The 18,048-nt window shown below is 42.5% G+C and overlaps 1 protein-coding gene and 1 pseudogene across 9 annotated transcripts in view; one reads left to right on the top strand and one right to left on the bottom strand.

Annotated features, from left to right (window-relative positions):
• Positions 1-18,048, bottom strand: part of Bbs9 (Bardet-Biedl syndrome 9) — a 418,538-nt gene that overhangs the window by 96,675 nt on the left and 303,815 nt on the right. The window lies entirely within an intron of this gene.
• Positions 7,772-7,953, top strand: LOC115064961 (annotated as a pseudogene).

Raw genomic sequence — 18,048 nt, 5'->3', positions numbered from 1 at the left:
TGACATCTCACCTTATGTCAAATCTGATTTTCAGGAAAAGTCTTCTCATCTTCTAATGCAAAAAGTGACAAAGTCACACTAATTTTCCTCATGGTTATTATTAAGGCCAATTATTGTAATGTGGGACTAACCATTAATAAACCATCAGACATGGTACAAAACCATGAAGATTCCAAAAGAACAGGGTCTCTGAATATTCTTCACTAATACTTTCCAAACCAAAGCTGGCTGCTCAACTTATTTACAAGGGAAAAAAAATAAAATGTGTAGCATATCTGAAAAAAAATAACATCTGGAAGAAATTACAGTTTAAAAAATGGGGAAACCAACGCATTATGATGAATCCTAGGCATATGCTGTGCGGAGCAGATCTGTTACATGATGCAAGATAGAGTGAACCTTCAATAGCCACGAAGTAAGGATTGGAAGACTGTTTTATAGAAAGAAGTCTTGCTTTCTGGAATGCTGGTGGTACATTCCAGCCTATAAAATAAGCCATAGCCAGAGCTTGTGACATTCACATGATAAAGACATAGGGTGAAACACAGATCACAACCGAATGTGTGCTGCATGGAAGACAAGTTGGCTAAGACAGGAGAGCACCTTTCAGCATCAGGCACCGGTCGCACGGGAAGGGAAACACCTGTCCTGCCCCAGAACCCCTTTCACCTGAGTGGTCAAGTCTGGAAGGGCAATGGCTTTCTGCCGCCAAAAGTCAGACAATTTCAGCACATGGCAAAACATGAAGTAGTGGGCTTCTCTATGGATCAGGAACAATCTTGACTTTGTTCTCCAAACTTACATTGCTGTAACCAACCTATGACTTGAAGTTCCTGAGTCTAAAAGGTAGGTTAGCATCTCTGAATGTGCAGAAGCTGTAAAATGGCTTAATACCACAGGGCTTATTCACTCTGAAGTGACTCTTAACAGGACTCAGTACAGCCAGGAATTTTCCTCATGATTATTATGAACAACTATTATGGTCTGTTTAAACAAATCACATCTCTACAACGTTTTCTCAGGAGATTCTCCTAAACATGAGGAGGCCATGCACAGCCCACTTGTGAGTTTGAGAAGCAGTGACTTTCTTCTAAGACAGCCCCCTACTAACATGGAAAAACAAAGTCAGCTTGCATGACTTCAACTAAGGAAGGAAATGCTACCTGGACAACGTTGGTGGAGTGTCTCAAACAATCGGGTTCAATTATGCCCTTTATTTATGAAGACAGACGCTGCTTTGCGTATTCCCCCACCACCTTACCACCATCTCCAAGGATATTAAAAAGATCCATTTCCAAAGCCAGGAAATCAGTCTTCAACTCACCATTGTGTGGTCATAAGAATCACACCAAGCTACTCGATGAGTCATCAGACCCTGGAGTCAGTCAGCGAACAAATTCGTCATTTTTCCTCTTTTGACAGAGGTGACTGGCTATCCACACCACAGCAAAATAACTGGCAAGAGCAGGCAAGGTCGGGACAGCAAGCCAAAGGCCTTCTTAAGGCTCACACCTAATCAACTGTTTAATTTGGGCACTGAATGAACAGCCAGTTCGAATGCATCTCCCCTCTCCTGGCAGCCATTACATGATGTCTACCATATAAAGGCCCAGGAGAAAAATTCCCTCTTGGACCTTAGCGTTAGGAAAAGTCAATTTGCCACTGAAAACCAAGTTGCAGTAATGCAAGATGTGAACGTGAACAAAAGAAAAAGACAGCATTGGACTTTAAATGTTCCAGCATGTTCCTTTAAAAACAATAAGAATCTTAAATGACTGTGGCTACAGCTTTGTACTGATTGCAAAGAAGACATACCTGTGGCCCATGCCTATTATATTTATATTATATTATATTATATTATATTATATATATTATATTATTACCCAGTTTTCTCTCATCTGGACTGCTGGAGGCTTGAAAACTCTTTTTAAATTGTCCTTTGCTATGAGATTTTCCTGGGTACTACTGGACAGTTTGCTGACTGACAAGGTAAGTTCTGGTTGAACTTAAATGTCTTGTGTCAGGCTTTCAATTTAGCTGAATTAAAACCACTACATATTTAGGATTCAGCTCAGTAAGTCCTATTTCTACCTCGTCCCACTTCATCATAGCATTAATGATAAATACTTGAGAATAAACTATCTTCCTGATACTTCGCCTCAAAAAGAAGATTTTTGTCTTCAAAAATCAAAGCTATCACTCAATAAAGCCCATTAAGATGGAGTCGACATCTCGTTGGGGGTTGGTGCACACAAATGCTAAAGACAGGTCCTCACATGCACCAAATGATGCTAGGTAAACTTTGCTCCCCAATTTAAAGCCATTGGTTAAACAAAAGTGGGTACAACCGATTACTGGGGAGAACAGAGTTAGGCAAGTTTCAGTTACTGGGCTGGGGCTTGCAGGTAGGGAAAAAAGAGAAAACGAGGAGAAAGCAGGCAGAGAGAGGAGATGGCTGCCACGAGGCCAGGTGGATCGTGAGCATGTGGCCAGGGAAGTGGGCCCTCAGGACATGCTGATGGATCAGAAACAACCTGGGTGAGACTATAACAGGAAGTCCTTGGGGAGCTCGGCTGGAGCATTAACCAGTCCAGTGTACAGAAAAACATGTGGGGGATAACGCCCCAGTGATTGTGCTAGAGCTGGCTTGAAAACACCGAAAGGGCGCTGCCTGGCCGGGGTAATTTATAACTATTAGAGTTACTAAATAAAATTTTAAAATAGCATTTACCCTTCCCTAAACAAAGGTGAGTAGCACCTGCCACTGAATCCTATGGTAAAACATCTACAATTTCTTATAAACAGCCTTGACAGGGTTAAAGAAGTGAAGGATGTGGTTGTTAGGAAAACCACACTGAAGGTTGGAGAAGGTTAGCTCTAATGGAGGGACACAGTGACGGCAGGCATGGGGTGAATGCCATTAAGGGCACGGCTGTAAGGATGATAATGGACCCCCATACATTGGAGACGGCTGTGGCAAACAAGCAGAAGATACCTAGAAAGTTATGAAAAGTGTACTTATGGTGAGACCCAACTAATAGGACAGGATTAGAGTTTAATGATTCGAAGGTCCAAAGCAGGCAGTATGTAGGGAGACTGCTTCTCTTCATTGCAGTCTATTAGACTGTAATACCTCCCTGTAGCAGAAAGCCAGTAGAGAGCCAACAGTGGGCTTCAGGCTCACGGTGTTAGGGCATAGTCCCTTGTTTCTTGGTCCCATGTGCTTGGATAGAGGACCATGGCAGTGAGAATGTGGGACCAAGGAGGCTCGTCACCTCTTGGTGGGCAGGAAGTGAAGAGAGAGAGAGAGAGATGAGACCAGGAGCCAGTTGTGACCTTCAAAGTCCCGCTCCTGGCCATCTACTTATTCTAGCAAGGCCCCACTGCCCCCAAATGCCTATCGCTTCTCAAAATAGCGCCACCAGCTGGTAGCCAAGTGACTAACACGTGTCCCTGCTAGGGATATTGTTTCATATCCAAACTACAGAATAACTGGTAAGAGCTTTCCGCTTAAGTAAGCCACCAAACTATTCTCCAACAAGCTATCAATCATCAAGCATGTCGGTCTATTTTTATGCGATTTCTAGAAGAAGATAGACGTTTATTCTTCATTTGAAAGTTGTGATTTGCTGGGATGATAGCTCAGTAATACAGGAGTCCTCAGCATTGTAGTTCAAAAGGCTGAGCATGGCTACATACCCACTGTCACCCAAGCCCTGTGGGCATAGGGACAGGAGGGTTGCCAGGTTTGGCTGCCAGCCTAGCTCCAGATTTAGGGTTGAACCCTGACCCAAAGGAGTAAGACAAAAAGCAATAGAGCAGGACACACGACCTCTTCCTCTGCCCTTCACACACATGGGGGCACCCCAGAGCCCTGCACCCCCATATGCACATATACCAAAAAATAAAAATAAAGACCATGACTTATTCAGGCTAAGGAATGAATATGTAGATTCTTCTTCCGGTTTTTTGTTCCTATCCCGGATCTGGCATACTATTCAATTCCTAAACCAGGGAATACTAAAATACTATATTCAAAGGAATAAATAAATATCATTTGGAGAGGTAAGGCATATGTGGCATAAACGGGAAGACTGCCCCCTCTGAAAGCCACCATGATTCAAATCTATTTCTGCATAAGTCTGAAGAACCTAGGAGAGGCAGCTTTGTACTGTATAATCTCAACTGAGCTGAGAATGTGTGGTTTCTAACATCTTAGCAGATGAATTTAAGGCTCACTAATTGAAAGAATTGTTGTATAAAATCAGTAATTAGGGAAGGAAAGACCAGTAGTTAGAAGTTCTAAAACGTACTTCTAAACACAATCCTACTTCCAGATTATCCCTTTCTGTCTCAAGCATACAGTGGAATGTCCTATTTTAAGGCATAGTTCATGGTGTTTCACCTATATTACTAGCTAAACCTAAAAAAAGAAGCAGCCCAACACAACTAGGAAATAGAGACCTTTTTTCCTGCAGATTAAAGGATGAGTTAGGACCAAAGAGCTGATCACAATGGGACATCCCAACACCCACAAGGGGCATAATCTAAGACACTAGACAACGCCTCTACCAACAAACAGGGAAACCTCCCCAGTGCCACTCAGCAAGCAGCATGTGACCATCTGTGGCCCCTCACCCATGGACATCTGAGCAGCATTAACTGAAGCTAATGCGCTATACAAAGCATACACACACATATGCATGTACACAAACACACAGAAACATGAAGTTGGGGAAGGGGGTGTGAAGAGGGCATATGAGGAGAGTTAAGGGGGAATGGGGACAGGTTAGATTTCGGGTACATATGTATGAAGTTAATAAAAAAAATTAAAAGAATGTGCCAACTAATGACCACGAATAGCAGCAAAGCTATCAATAGCAAAAAGGCACAATGACCTTCAGGTCAGGCAGGATATATGGCAGATACGCAGGTAGCACCTGTCAGGAGTACCTTCTCATTGAACTTCTCTGCTACTTACACTAAGTTATTATTTATTCTGTACATCCTCAAACTTAGCCTACATGTTTGTTTGCTTTTTAAAGACACGGTCTCATATAGCTACAGTTGGCTTCAAAGTTGCTATGCAACTGAGGATGATCTGAGCTTGCCCGCCTGTCCGCACCCTCCAGGTAAAGCTACACCCTCCTATACTTTGATTTACTTCGTTGTAATTTGCTTTCCTCTCTAATGAAATGACTACGTCCCCTACAAATACAGACTCTGCTTTATCCTTCAGTGTGGAGTCTTGTACAAAATTAGTAGAGACTTACACAAAGTAACAATTTGTTGTTCCTACTGCTGCCGCTGCTAAGGATCCAAGTGAGGGTTTACTGTGACAAGGAAGTCATTGCCCACAGGAGATCATTCATCCTTGCTTCCCATCACCCTGAGGCTCTCCTCTCTGATGTGAGTCCACCTGAGGAGCGCAGAGCGCCAAGCTGAAGGCAGCAAGCGTTACGCCTGATGGTCTAAATCTCTCAAAGAAGCGCTGGTGGCTGCATTTCTCACTGGACAGGTTGGTTTGCTTAGCACATCAACTTCAGGAATACCAGTTATCGATGAGTGGATGGAAAAGCACAATCAACAAAATATAAACCACATATGGAAAATACAAAAGCATCATGCTTAAAGGGCTCCAAAAACATCAACATAAACTTTATTTTTCTTGGCTATCTATAACAACTTATAGTGCTGGCTGTGATGGCCTGCCCTGGCTGGCCGTGGTGGGAGATGATGCACTTGGTCCCGCTGTGACTTGATGTGCCAAGAGCGGGTTGGTACCCTGGCGGAGCTCCCCTTCTCTGAGGAGAAGGAAAGGAGATAAATGGAGAAGTGGTTCGTGAGGGTGGGGCTGGGAAGAGAGGAGGGAGAGGCTGTAACTGGGATGTAAAGTGAGTGAGTGAGTGAATGAATGAATGAATGAATGAATAAATAAATAAATAAATAAATGGAAAATCATAAAGATTCATGGTTATTTGAATTAACGTGCCAAAATTCATGCAAAATGAAAAATAACCAAAACTATTTAATGAGAGGAAAATTACAAATACATTTGAACACATATTTCTATTGTTCTTACTAAGGCAAAGCTAAAGTAAAATTACATACTCTGGACTAAAGGTATTATTCCCCTTGATGCCTATCTGAAATTCCTCCTTTTTTCCTGTCATCTTTAACTCCATTGCACCTCACATCAGCTACTGGTGGAGTATTCTGTGTGCAACGTAAGAGTTATAGGACCATACCAACCTCACCTGACAAAAGTACAGGCCTCGCAAGTGCTTCCCAAGTGCATAATAAAATTACAGATATTGGTATAGTCCTAAAAACCCTAATTTTTCCTTGAGCTTAAAACCTTGTAACCCTGGCCCCAAAATGAGCCTCCAGGGTTGAGAGTTGTCCTGAAACTGACATTTGGTATGTTTTTACATATTTTCCTAGAGGAAAGACCCCTGAGTTTTCAGAGTCCCCCTGGAGTCTCTGACCTCATAAAGGGTTCAAAGCCATGAGTTTAATATTCCCCTCTCAGCGCCTCAATCACATTTAATGGCCCATATCCACCATTATTTCACAGACATGGGATTTCTGGCAGAATCAAGAAAATCTGCCTTTGCCTCAAAGCAGGAACCATGATCTCCTGCACTCAAAGTTCCTAGCCCTCAGTGTTCGCTGTGAGGTCCCTGTACCACTCCACCTCGCCTGGTTCTTCTCCCCACATTGACTGTGGTATAACAGGGAGCATCTGTTGCTGAGAAACACCGTGACCAAGGTGACTCAGAGAAGGAAGATTTTATTTTGGTTTGAGGTTCTAGAGGGTTAGAGTCCACAACGGCATAGCAGCAGGTATGGCAGCAGGCAGCAGGCAGCAGGCAGTATAGCAGCAGGCAGCAGGCAGCAGGTATGGCAGCAGGCAGCAGGTATGGCAGCAGGCAGCAGGTATGGCAGCAGGCAGCAGGCAGCAGGTATAGCAGCAGGCAACAGGAAGTATAGCAGCAGGGCAGCAGGCAGCAGGCAGTATAGCAGCAGGCAGCAGGCAGCAGGTATGGCAGCAGGCAGCAGGCAGCAGGTATAGCAGCAGGCAACAGGAAGTATAGCAGCAGGCAGCAGGCAATAGGAAGTATAGCAGCAGGCAGCAGGCAGCAGGCAGCAGGCAGCAGGCAGCAGGCAGCAGGCAGCAGGCAGCAGGCAGCAGGCAGCAGGCAGGGCAGCAGGCAGCAGGCAGTATAGCAGCAGGCAGGGCAGCAGGCAGCAGGCAGGGCAGCAGGCAGCAGGCAGGGCAGCAGGCAGCAGGCAGTATAGCAGCAGGCAGCAGGCAGGGCAGCAGAAGCAGGAAGCTGCTTCTTGAACCATGAGAAGGAACTGAGAGTAGCATGGATTTTTGCTCTCCAATTCTATCGTCATGGTGTACGTCCTCCAGCAAGGCTGCAGCATAGAAACCTCACAACTAGAACCATGCATTCAATTACTGAGACTATGAGGGACTTTCTCATGCACAGCACCACACAATGTTACCATCCCTCAGCTAAGGATGGGTGGCTAAATAACTGTCTAGCAGAGACAATCCATCCACCTGGATCTTCCTTCCTTCCTTCCTTTCTTCCTTCCTTCCTTCCTTCCTTCCTTTCTTTCTTTCTTTCTTTCTTTCTTTCTTTCTTTCNTTCCTTTCTTCCTTCCTTCCTTCCTTCCTTCCTTTCTTTCTTTCTTTCTTTCTTTCTTTCTTTCTTTCTTTCTTTCTTTCTTTCTTTCTTTCTTTCTGTTTTTCTTTCTTAGCTTTGCACAGCAGCAGTATCGTAGCCAATGAGGTTTATCCGAGGCGGGATTATTGCTAATTGAAAACTGTTTTTCTTTCGTGTTGTATTTATTTATTTATTCATTCAGTCAGTCAGTCAGTCATTTATTCATTTATTTTTTTTATAGCAACAGAGACTTAGGTAGACAAGTCTTAAAATACAATACAGAAATATACTGGTGAAGTTGTAAGCACTCGAGACTTTAGTAACTTTCAGGTGGGTTATGCTCAAATGTCTTCCATCACCCACATCATACCACACCATTCAGCTCCTACTCTCAGGTGAGAATCTTTGCTTATAAAACAGATCCCAGTGATAATGTCTCCTTAAAGCTGTGCAATAGTAATTCATGTCAGCACTCATAAATAAGGCTAATCTTAAGATAATAGCAAATATTTTTCTCTCATAAAAATATTTTAATTTTGATGTGGGTCAATTTATTTAAAAGTTTAACAGGCAATCAAAGTCATTCTTAGGAACTTAGCAGAATACAAATGACTAATCAAGAGTCTACATTTCACACCAATGATTCCATGTTTCTGGATCTCTTATTTAAAAAAAAGTTAGGACCAGTGAATAAATAAATAGGAATCCAATACATGGGAGATAGGGAGTCTAAACGCTAAACCAAAGACAGCCTGGGCTTTATACTTATTTTCATAATTAACAACTCTTGAGTAATACTCCCTGTCTGGCTTATATTTTTGTTGTTCCTTGTTTTTGCTTTTCCATTTCTCTTCAAAGACTATTCTTCAAAAATGTGAAGTCTAATAATACTCAAGACTAAAAACTTCCTACATATGCCTATATACATATGCATGGACACAAATACACACACGCACACACACACACACACACAAGCCAGGTGTGAGGTGGAGATAGCAGGATTGTTGCACATTGGAGGCCAGCCTGGACAACATGAGAAGGTCAAAGGCACCCTACATAGAGAAACTCTGTCTCAAGAAAGCCAAAGCCAGAGGCGGGGGCATCCGTATTTCAGCCATGTACACTATGTGAACAGAAGATGAATTCTACTCACCCACACCTGAAAACCTAACAAAACTTTTTTTCCTTAGATATTTTCTTCATTTACATTTCAAATGCTAACCCGAAAGTCCCCTATACCCTCCCCCCTGCCCTGCTTCCCAACCCACCCACTCCCCCTTCCTGGCCCTGGCATTCCCCTGTACTGGGGCATATNATNTTNACAAGACCAAGGGGCCTCTCCTCCCACTGATGGCCGACTAGGCCATCCTCTGCTACATATGCAGCTAGAGACATGAGCTCAGGGGGTACTGGTTAGTTCATATTGTTGTTCCTCCTATAGGGTTGCAGACCCCTTCAGCTCCTTGGGTTTCTTATGATGACCATTTCTCTTAAAATCTTTTCATGCTGCATGGCTCTAAAAGTACGGTCTTTTATTGAGAAGCATAGGCACCTAACAATGGAAACTTGTTAGAAATGCAAATTCTGTTTCTACCTGTAATCTGTGGAAAAAGAAACTCTAGAGATGGGACGACATGTTTTAACAAACTCCTAGTTAACTCTGATGAACATGTTTCAGAGTTCCCGCTACAGAAAAGTTGTCAAAGGATGGCTGCAGCCTGCCTCCTATTCTACATTTATTATTACAACAGAGACAACCTACTCTCTTACTTATTATTTATTGTTGCTATAATAGCACAGATGAAACCATGGGACAGATTTTATAGTCTCCAACATTTATTCTCCACACCCTTACAAACAAGCTGGCCAACCCTTGGCAAACTGGCACCGGTCACTTGGTTATTCTTGCCACTTAACTGGTTTAAGGTGGGTTTCCTGGGAAGCCATAGACAGATAGGATCTATAAGATGAAGGAGGGAAAGCTGCTGGTTGTGAAGGTGGGGTGTTGGAGGAAACGCTGGCCTTCTGTAAGGAACATGGGCACAAAAGGACATGCTCACTATCTGTCTAGCTAGTATACTGGCTGGGGTGATTGGAGAACTGCACTTACCAATCCACAACCAGAGAGAAAGCTAGACTGAGAACAAAACCACTCCCAGACACAGGATGAAAAAAAAAAATCTAGTATCGGCCGGGTGGCGGTGGCGCACACCTTTAATCCCAGCACTCAGGAGGCAGAGGCAGGCAGATTTCTGAGTTTGAGGTCAGCTTGGTCTACAAAGTGACCTACAGCCAGGGCTACACAGAGAAACCCTGTCTCAAAATAAAAACCAAAAACAAGAAAAAAAAAAAAAGAAAAAAATCTAGTATCTATAATTCAGTATTTTGGTTTTCACGATGATACTGTATTGCTTGAGTGATAAGGGTGGAGGATACTAAAATTAAGGACAGAAAGACCAGACTGAAAATCCAGGGGTTGGGAACTCAAACAAGGACAATTTAATTACATTTAGTCTGTGTTTTGATGTATATATGTTTAGATCCATAATCCATACAAGTTCTAAAGTAAAACTATTCTGGTTTGACAAAAACTGTTTTTCCTGCAACAACTGCGAAGACTGATTCCTTCTCCATTACAACTGGTACAAAATAAACAGCCAGCTAGTCACAGAGACACAATCTAAGGCACACAGGGAGCAGCCACACAGCTCGCCACACTGGCAACCCTTTTCTCCAAGAAATCAGCAAGGACCATAACTTAGATGTCAATCAATTTTAATCTGTGATGGACTCAATTCAAATGAATATTTGAACTCTTAGGGATACCAAGAACCTTGTTTCCATAGAATACAATGTAGCCCAACTTATAGTGACATCATTCACAATGCACCTGGCATTGTGGGAAGTTCTAGGGGCAAAAGCAAATAGAACATAAGCCCCTTTCTTTGACTGGTTTCTGTCTGGTGGAGAAAATAATAAATACATACAGAGAACTTTACAAAAAGGAATAATGGCACAAAAAGCTTCAGTATAATGAAAACAAATAAGGAATAAATAATCTAGTTAAAATTAAAATTGTGTTAAAAATGGAAATACAATTTAACAAATAGAAGATTCTAGAAGTTACAATTTAAGAAACTAGCATCTTTTCCAGCACTCGAGGGACCTGAGATGGGAGAATTTTTAGTTTAAGGCCAGACTGGTCTATAGAGTAAGATCCTATCTCATAAAGTAAACAAGCAATCACGTGAAAAGCATCTGCAGGGAGATTTCTTCAGAGTTCCCTGAACTTGGAGATTTGTCTTCGTTAGTGTCTCAGCGCACCTGGCAAGAGATACTATAATCCTTCAAGACAAACTTTCCAAGGATAACTTCACAAGTGACACAGTCTTCCTGAACACAAAGAAAGGTCCTCGTTGTTACAGGCTCATCCCAGGTCTACATGGCCAACTCAGGGCCTGGGGAAAGCAGGTTCTATACCAGACATGGGTAACTGACCCATGTCTCTATGAAGGACAGTTCTGGGATGGATTCTTTCATTATAGGCTTGACCAGATGGAAAAGTGATTTGTTGTGTGGTTGTGGTCATTGTCACCACTAACAGGGTTTGTTATGGTGTGAGTTCCTCAAGCAATACTGTTTATATATCTACTACGGCAGAACAGTAAGAGTGCTTTAGAGGTTGGGGCTATTGCTACTGTATATTAGAAGCCAAGAACCATAGGATAAGAGGATGCCTTTGACCTAAGAAGCTCACACAATTAAATAAGCCATTAATATCTTATCAGTTTGCTCCAACTAAAACCCCTTTCATCAATGTTTTATGCAGTTGCCTCTGTGTAAAAGATTCAGTGGTTAGCCAGCAGGAAGCCTGCTAAGGGCAGTGCAGTGTGCTCATGCATGCTGCCCACGGCCTGGTTGCCCACCAGCATATCCCTGACCCATTAGAACTTAGAGCCCATCCAGCTTCAAGCTTACTTATTACACTTGGCCCACATATTACAACTAGATCCAGAACATTTTCTTTGAGATATTTTCTCAAGTATTACATAAGAAATCACCGCTACATTTTTTTTTCCTGGAAAGTGATCCTCCTTATGAATTTTGTCTTGCTATTATCCACTATAATATCAAAAAATAAATAAAATTGTCTGTGATCAAGGTTCAGGCCTTTGTCCAAGATTCTCATCTGCTCTTCATCTATTTCTTCTTCCTCAGAAGTTAATAAGCTCACCTGGACAGCTTCACAGCACTTCAGATATGCCTTTTGCCTATAAAGGGATAAAAATGTAATTCCTCTGCACAACTCACTATTTATCATTAAGCTAACCGAGCCTAACCCTGTTGCCTGCCTCACTAATTCTCAGGTGGAGCCTACATAGAGACAAAATAAATAAATGTCCTTCTAAAAGCTGTCCTACAAATCAAAGGCCCTGAAGGGAAGGTGGGTTTTTCCCCTAGTAAATGACAGGAGAGCAAAGAGTGGTGGGAGGAGGAAGTCCTCAGACTAAGCCACCAGTACCAGTTGCTCTACCAGCTGTGCAGAGCCCATGACAACAGCTCCAGTGACCTGATGATGGTTTAGCTGAAAATGGTCTAAAATGGTTCTGTAGTTCTGGTTTGCTGACAACCAACATTACAAATCTGGCAAGAGACCCGTTGCCCAGCTGCCTCTGATTTACTGAGCCTAGGCACAAAAATCTCCAGCTAGCCTGTTGAGCCAGAGGCAGCCATCACTGCCCCTGCCTCAGGGCATCGTGGAACTGGGAATCCGTAGAGCAGGGGAGAGGAAACTCGGTCCAGCCCTGAGCTGTCACTAATGAGAATGCCCTTAGGCCTCTGAGACCTCAGATTCCACATCTGAAAGGTTCTCTCAAGCTCTAAAATCATAGTCCATGGACAGTTGCTAAGCATCTACAACAGCAGCTTTCAGCCCGAAGGGCGTGACCCCTCGGGGTGGCATATCAGATAGCCTACGTGTCAGGTATTTATACTATAATTCATAGCAGGAGCAAAAGCTAGTTATGAAGTAGCAGCAAAATACTTTTGTGACTGCAGATCACAACAATGAGAAACTGTATTTAAGGGTCGAAGCATTACGGAAAGGTTGAGAACCACTGGTCTATTAGGAGGCACATGTGTGACAAATGCCACACTCAGGACTTCGGGGTCTGAATGTTCTCTGCTTGTCAACACAGCCTGGAAAGGGACGCTGCTAAAGAACCCAAACCAGACTCCACGGTCTCATTTTGGCCAACTTATTTCAAGCTCCTCTACTGACAGCTATGCAAGCAAATAGGTGATGGTTTTAGACCCGAGAGGCTATTCATTCTAGGCCTCTCTTCTGTCCCACTTCCTCACCAATTTGAAAATTAAGTAAAAAAATGGGTGAAATCATAGAAACAAGAAGCTCAGGTTAACGAATAGTTAGCCAGATAACAACAAAATGTTGCTCTAACTGATTAATGAGGTGATTTTACACTTTTTAGTAAAATCAACTAAAAGTCAGAATTAATCCATATGTAAAGATGTCATATTCAAAACTGGTCAATGGGGATTTCAAGATGGCTCAGTGGATCAAGGCACTTATTTCCAAGCCTAATGACCTAAGCTCAATTCTAGGAACTGACAAGGCACAAAGAGAGCTGACATTGCCAAAGTGTCCTCTGACCTCCACACACACTGTGGTACACATGTGCCCCTGCACACGCGCACGCGTGCACACACACAAACACACAAACAGACACACACTTGTGAAAGTGAAAAAAATCGATCCATTTTAGAAGCCTACTTAACAAGTAATTCACAGATTATGATAACCCAATACCAATATGTGACATGATGTCATTCTAGACTCTAAGAATCATTGTCTAAATCCAGGAGATATTTGGTGTTTTCTGAAACATTTACTTAAACCTTAACATCCTCTGACATAAGAACACAGGATGTCCTCTCGTGTCCATTTCTCTAGACCTCCACAGAGGGCAGGTGGAAGGAGGGGTCCCTTGCATTGCTCCCACATTATTCTGGAGCTAGTGTGACTTCTCTTCTATAGCAGATTTGAAATCCTTCAGAGGTGGAATGTCAGCAGAGCTCTCAATGTGCATACCCGCACACCTCCCTTGGAGTTAGGTCACCCATGGTCTGCTATGTAAGGACAGACACCAGCACTTACATGCAAGGAAGTTACCATGGAGTACCAGCCCCTGCCACTGTAAAGGGGGCATGAAGGGAAAGGATTCAAGGACTGCGTTAAATAGCTGGGTGAAAGGGAAGTTCACACTGTGCATTTACATATCAATCAAACTGGGATACCTTACAAGGTTCTGAAAAGGACTTTTTAAAACATCTAAGTTTTATTTTTCCACAGGAGAGACAACTTGAGTGAATTGCAACAAATTATCTATCTTAGGACCTGGGAGAAGGACAGAGAGAATGTTAGTATTTGTTGTTTGTTAAAAAAAAAAATCAAGGAACCAAATAAACATATTAATAACATTCTGGGGGAAATGCCCATATAATTCTAATTTCTACAACTGGGCAAGGCAGTCATACAGTTGAGTTTANCACAAAAAAAAAAAAAAAAAAAAGGAATTTCACAAGGGCTGGCTGCAGGTCCAGGCGCTGGGCTAGGTCCTATGTTCCAGAGATGAACAAGACATGGCTTCATCTCTCTGGGAGTTTATATTACAGTTCCAAGCTCAACAAAAGCTTTCTCAGAACAAATCCAATCTAACACAGCAATGTCTGGTAGTTATGGTAATTAAAACAAAGGGGCCTTAAGCACACTCACAAGTGTGTCCTCCTGAGAGAAAGATGATCCTGTTGTAAGAAAACCAAGACAACATAGCCCGGGGGTTTGGGTTGCAAACTTGGGTTACAGGATTTCAGCAACCACAGAGCCAGGCAGCTTTTCCTCTCAGAACAGCTGGGAAAGTTGTGGAGTGAGGTGTCTGGTCCAAGACTGTTCCTCTTTTTGGCTTTGCTTAGCCTTCCAAAAAAAAAAAAAAAAAAAAAGATTTCAAACAGACTTTCACATCTTAACCCTCCAGATATTTTCCCAGTTTGTCAACCTTTAATGTTGCATGCTTGGTTTTGTTTTGGTTTTGTTTTTTTTTAAATCTCCCTTCCTTTATCAATGTCTCTAGTATTTCTCATTCAGTTGGGAATGCTGTCCTTCTGTCTGTAAATAAACAGAACTTTGTGATATACCACACATCAAACGTGTTTAGCTAAGTAAAAATTGACAATGTCTGGAACAGTAGCTATAAAGGAAAACCCAAGATGTTGTCTAAAACTATTCAGGGACATCTGTATATGTTAATCATAGTGTATGTACTCCAGGGGCTCTCTCCCCAGCTAATGGAGAAGGAAAAATCACCAAGTAAAGTCATGGCATCTCAGTGAGGCCCTCACTGCAGGCTGCACAGATGTAGTCATGGCTTCCCAGTGAGGCCCTCACTGCAGGCCGCACAGATGTAGTCATGGCTTCCCAGTGAGGCCCTCACTGCAGGCCGCANAGGCCGCACAGATGTAGTCATGGCTTCCCAGTGAGGCCCTCACTGCAGGCCGCACAGATGTAGTCATGGCTTCCCAGTGAGGCCCTCACTGCAGGTTGCACAGATGTAGTCATGGCTTCCCAGTGAGGCCCTTACGGCAGGCTGCACAGATGTGCTTCTTGATTACTCTACACCCAGGTCATTTTCACGAGGACATGTTGCTCCACCGCTCTATATAGCCTTGGATTCTATGTCATGTCATAGAGCATTTGCCTGGGGTTTGATCACTTATCAAGAAAGTAACAGACAAAAATCCTTGTCAGGGCAGCATGCATTCTTCAGCCAGTAGTTGGATAGACTCATTATGTATACCTTATGCCCATTTCGGCCCCAGAACCAAGCTGACTTCTCTGTCATTTATTTCCTCCCCATTAATGAGAGCCATCATTCTTCTCTTCACAACTCTTCTTGGCATCTGGAAGACTCCGAATGTACTAGATAATTTCTGCATGTTAAAAGATGCATCTCATTATCTTTCAGCACAAGGAGTGTCTTTTCACTCAAGCCTGTCTGTGTCTCATCTCTGCCACCCAACAGTGATATTATGTCATAGGTGATGTGTGCTTTCTCATTTACATGAATGATTGCGAATGACCCAAATTGGAGTCCATGTTCAAAGAAAAACAGATTAATATCAGCATGTCCTGGATTTTATCTAAGGTTTGAATTGCCCATTATGGCTACAATACCAGAAAACACAACAGGTATCTCAGTGGGGCACGTGTTAAGATCCATACAAGATGAAGAGGTTTCCGTGGAAGGCCAGCATTTGGGATTACACATTATGTGTTTATCCCAAGATGTAACTTTTATTGTGATTAAAAGGTCTAAAGGCTCAGGACAAGAGGCTGGAACAGAAACAGGGTAGGCATGTCACAGAATCCTAGCTATCATTGAATGTCAACAGGATAAAACCATGTTAAGCTTCCACTAAATCCCTGAGTATAATAATAATGACTAATAGGATGCAAATTAGATGATCTAGGCTGGGGCTGGGTCACACCACCTCTAATACCTGGAATAAGTCTTTAAAGTAAAACAAGGGTCCAGTCACATGGGACAGTTTCTTTCTGAGGATCTAATATCCAGCTAAATGATGGGAGAAAGTTGCCCTTCACACCTGAACTGTGCTGACACAGTTGGTGACAAACGATCTCACCACATAGGAACATCATACCTGAGAGGCGGTAGGAGCTAGCTTGACTGGTTAATCGTGTCACAACGTAAACACTGATCCAAAGATAATCTTGAGGGCCTGGAGAGCTAGCTCAGAAGGTACTGTCCCTGAGAGCTATACAAATGAGAACACTGTGGGAATTTAACAAACTCAAGCAAGAAGTACTGAGGTGTCTCAAAATGTGAAACAATACTTAATTAAATCCACTATGTAAAAATTAATCATAAAAGTAACTAGCAATATAGTCCGCATTGACTATCATTACAGCCAGTATCATACTTTCAATTGACTGATCTAAGCGGTGGCCGTTAAAAGTTTTGGAAAAAAGCTATGATTCAAAGAAAACTATTCCTTGCTTCTTGTGGGCAGATGCTAATGTAAATTCCAGTTGATACGGGATTCCAATCTCACATGCTTTGCAGTTATCCTCCCTCAACCTCTTCTGAAGAAAACAGATAACAGACCCAAGTCAGGGACTAGACAGGAAGGCTGGGACTTTATCCCAAGCTTCCAGTCCATGCCATCTTCCCTGGTGTGTCCCTCTGGACTTTAATAAGTGACTCCCTTACCTCTGCGAGGCTGTCATACTTTCTGGTGATGTAGTCTTTCTAATTATATCTCCACCTCCAGTTAAACAAAGCCAGTCCTGACTCCATGTATCTTAGCCTTTACAGTTCATCTCCTACCCAAAGGACATAGGCAAATTTATGTAGCCCAAAACTTGAAAAGAACAAGAATTGTGATTTTTAACACATAAGCTTGTATGCCAAAAAACAAATAAGTATATTATTAAACACTAGCACAATCTATAGTATGTAAGAATGCTATACTGTAAGATTCATCCACTTCACTGGACAGTAAGCAATAAAAATCTAGAAAATATTGCATCACTTAAAATTTTTCATATATCAGATACAACATAAATATCACCTCATATAACTTCTGAGAGAACTGCATTATAGCTTAATTTTTCCACTACTAAGACCTAGAGCCTTGCACACGCTAAGCAAGCACTCTGCCCCTAACCTGCCTCTCCAAGCTCAAAACTTAAAAATTTTGAGTTTCAGCAATAAAAACAATGAATTTATGAAATTCTTAGGCAAATGGATGGATCTGGAGGATATCATCCTGAGTGAGGTAACCTAATCACAAAAGAGCACACAAGATATGCACTCACTGATAAGTGGATATTAGCCCAGAAGCTCAGAATACCTAAGATACAATTTGCAAAACACATGAAACTCAAGAAGAAGGAAGACCAAAGTGTGGATACTTAGTTCCTTCTTAGAATGGGGAACAAAATACCCATGGAAGAAGTTACAGAGACAAAGTTCGGAGCTGANACAGAAGGAAGGACCATCCAGAGACTGCCCCATCTGGGGAATCCACCCCATCAACAACCACCAAATCCAGACATTATTGCATATGACAGAAAGATTTTGCTGACAGGCTCCTGATATAGTTCTCTCTGGTGAGGCGATGCCAGTGCCTGGCAAGTACAGAAGTGGATTCTCACAGTCATCTATTGGATGGAACACAGGGCCCCCAATGAAGGAGCTAGAGAAAGTACCCAAGGAGCTAAAGGAATCTGCAACCCTATAGGAGGATCAACAATATGAACTAACCAGTACCC

The sequence above is a fragment of the Mus pahari genome, chromosome 10, assembly GCF_900095145.1.
Source record: "Mus pahari chromosome 10, PAHARI_EIJ_v1.1, whole genome shotgun sequence".
In the NCBI taxonomy this organism is placed as follows: Eukaryota; Metazoa; Chordata; class Mammalia; order Rodentia; family Muridae; genus Mus; species Mus pahari.
This window is presented reverse-complemented; position numbering and strand designations above follow the sequence as displayed.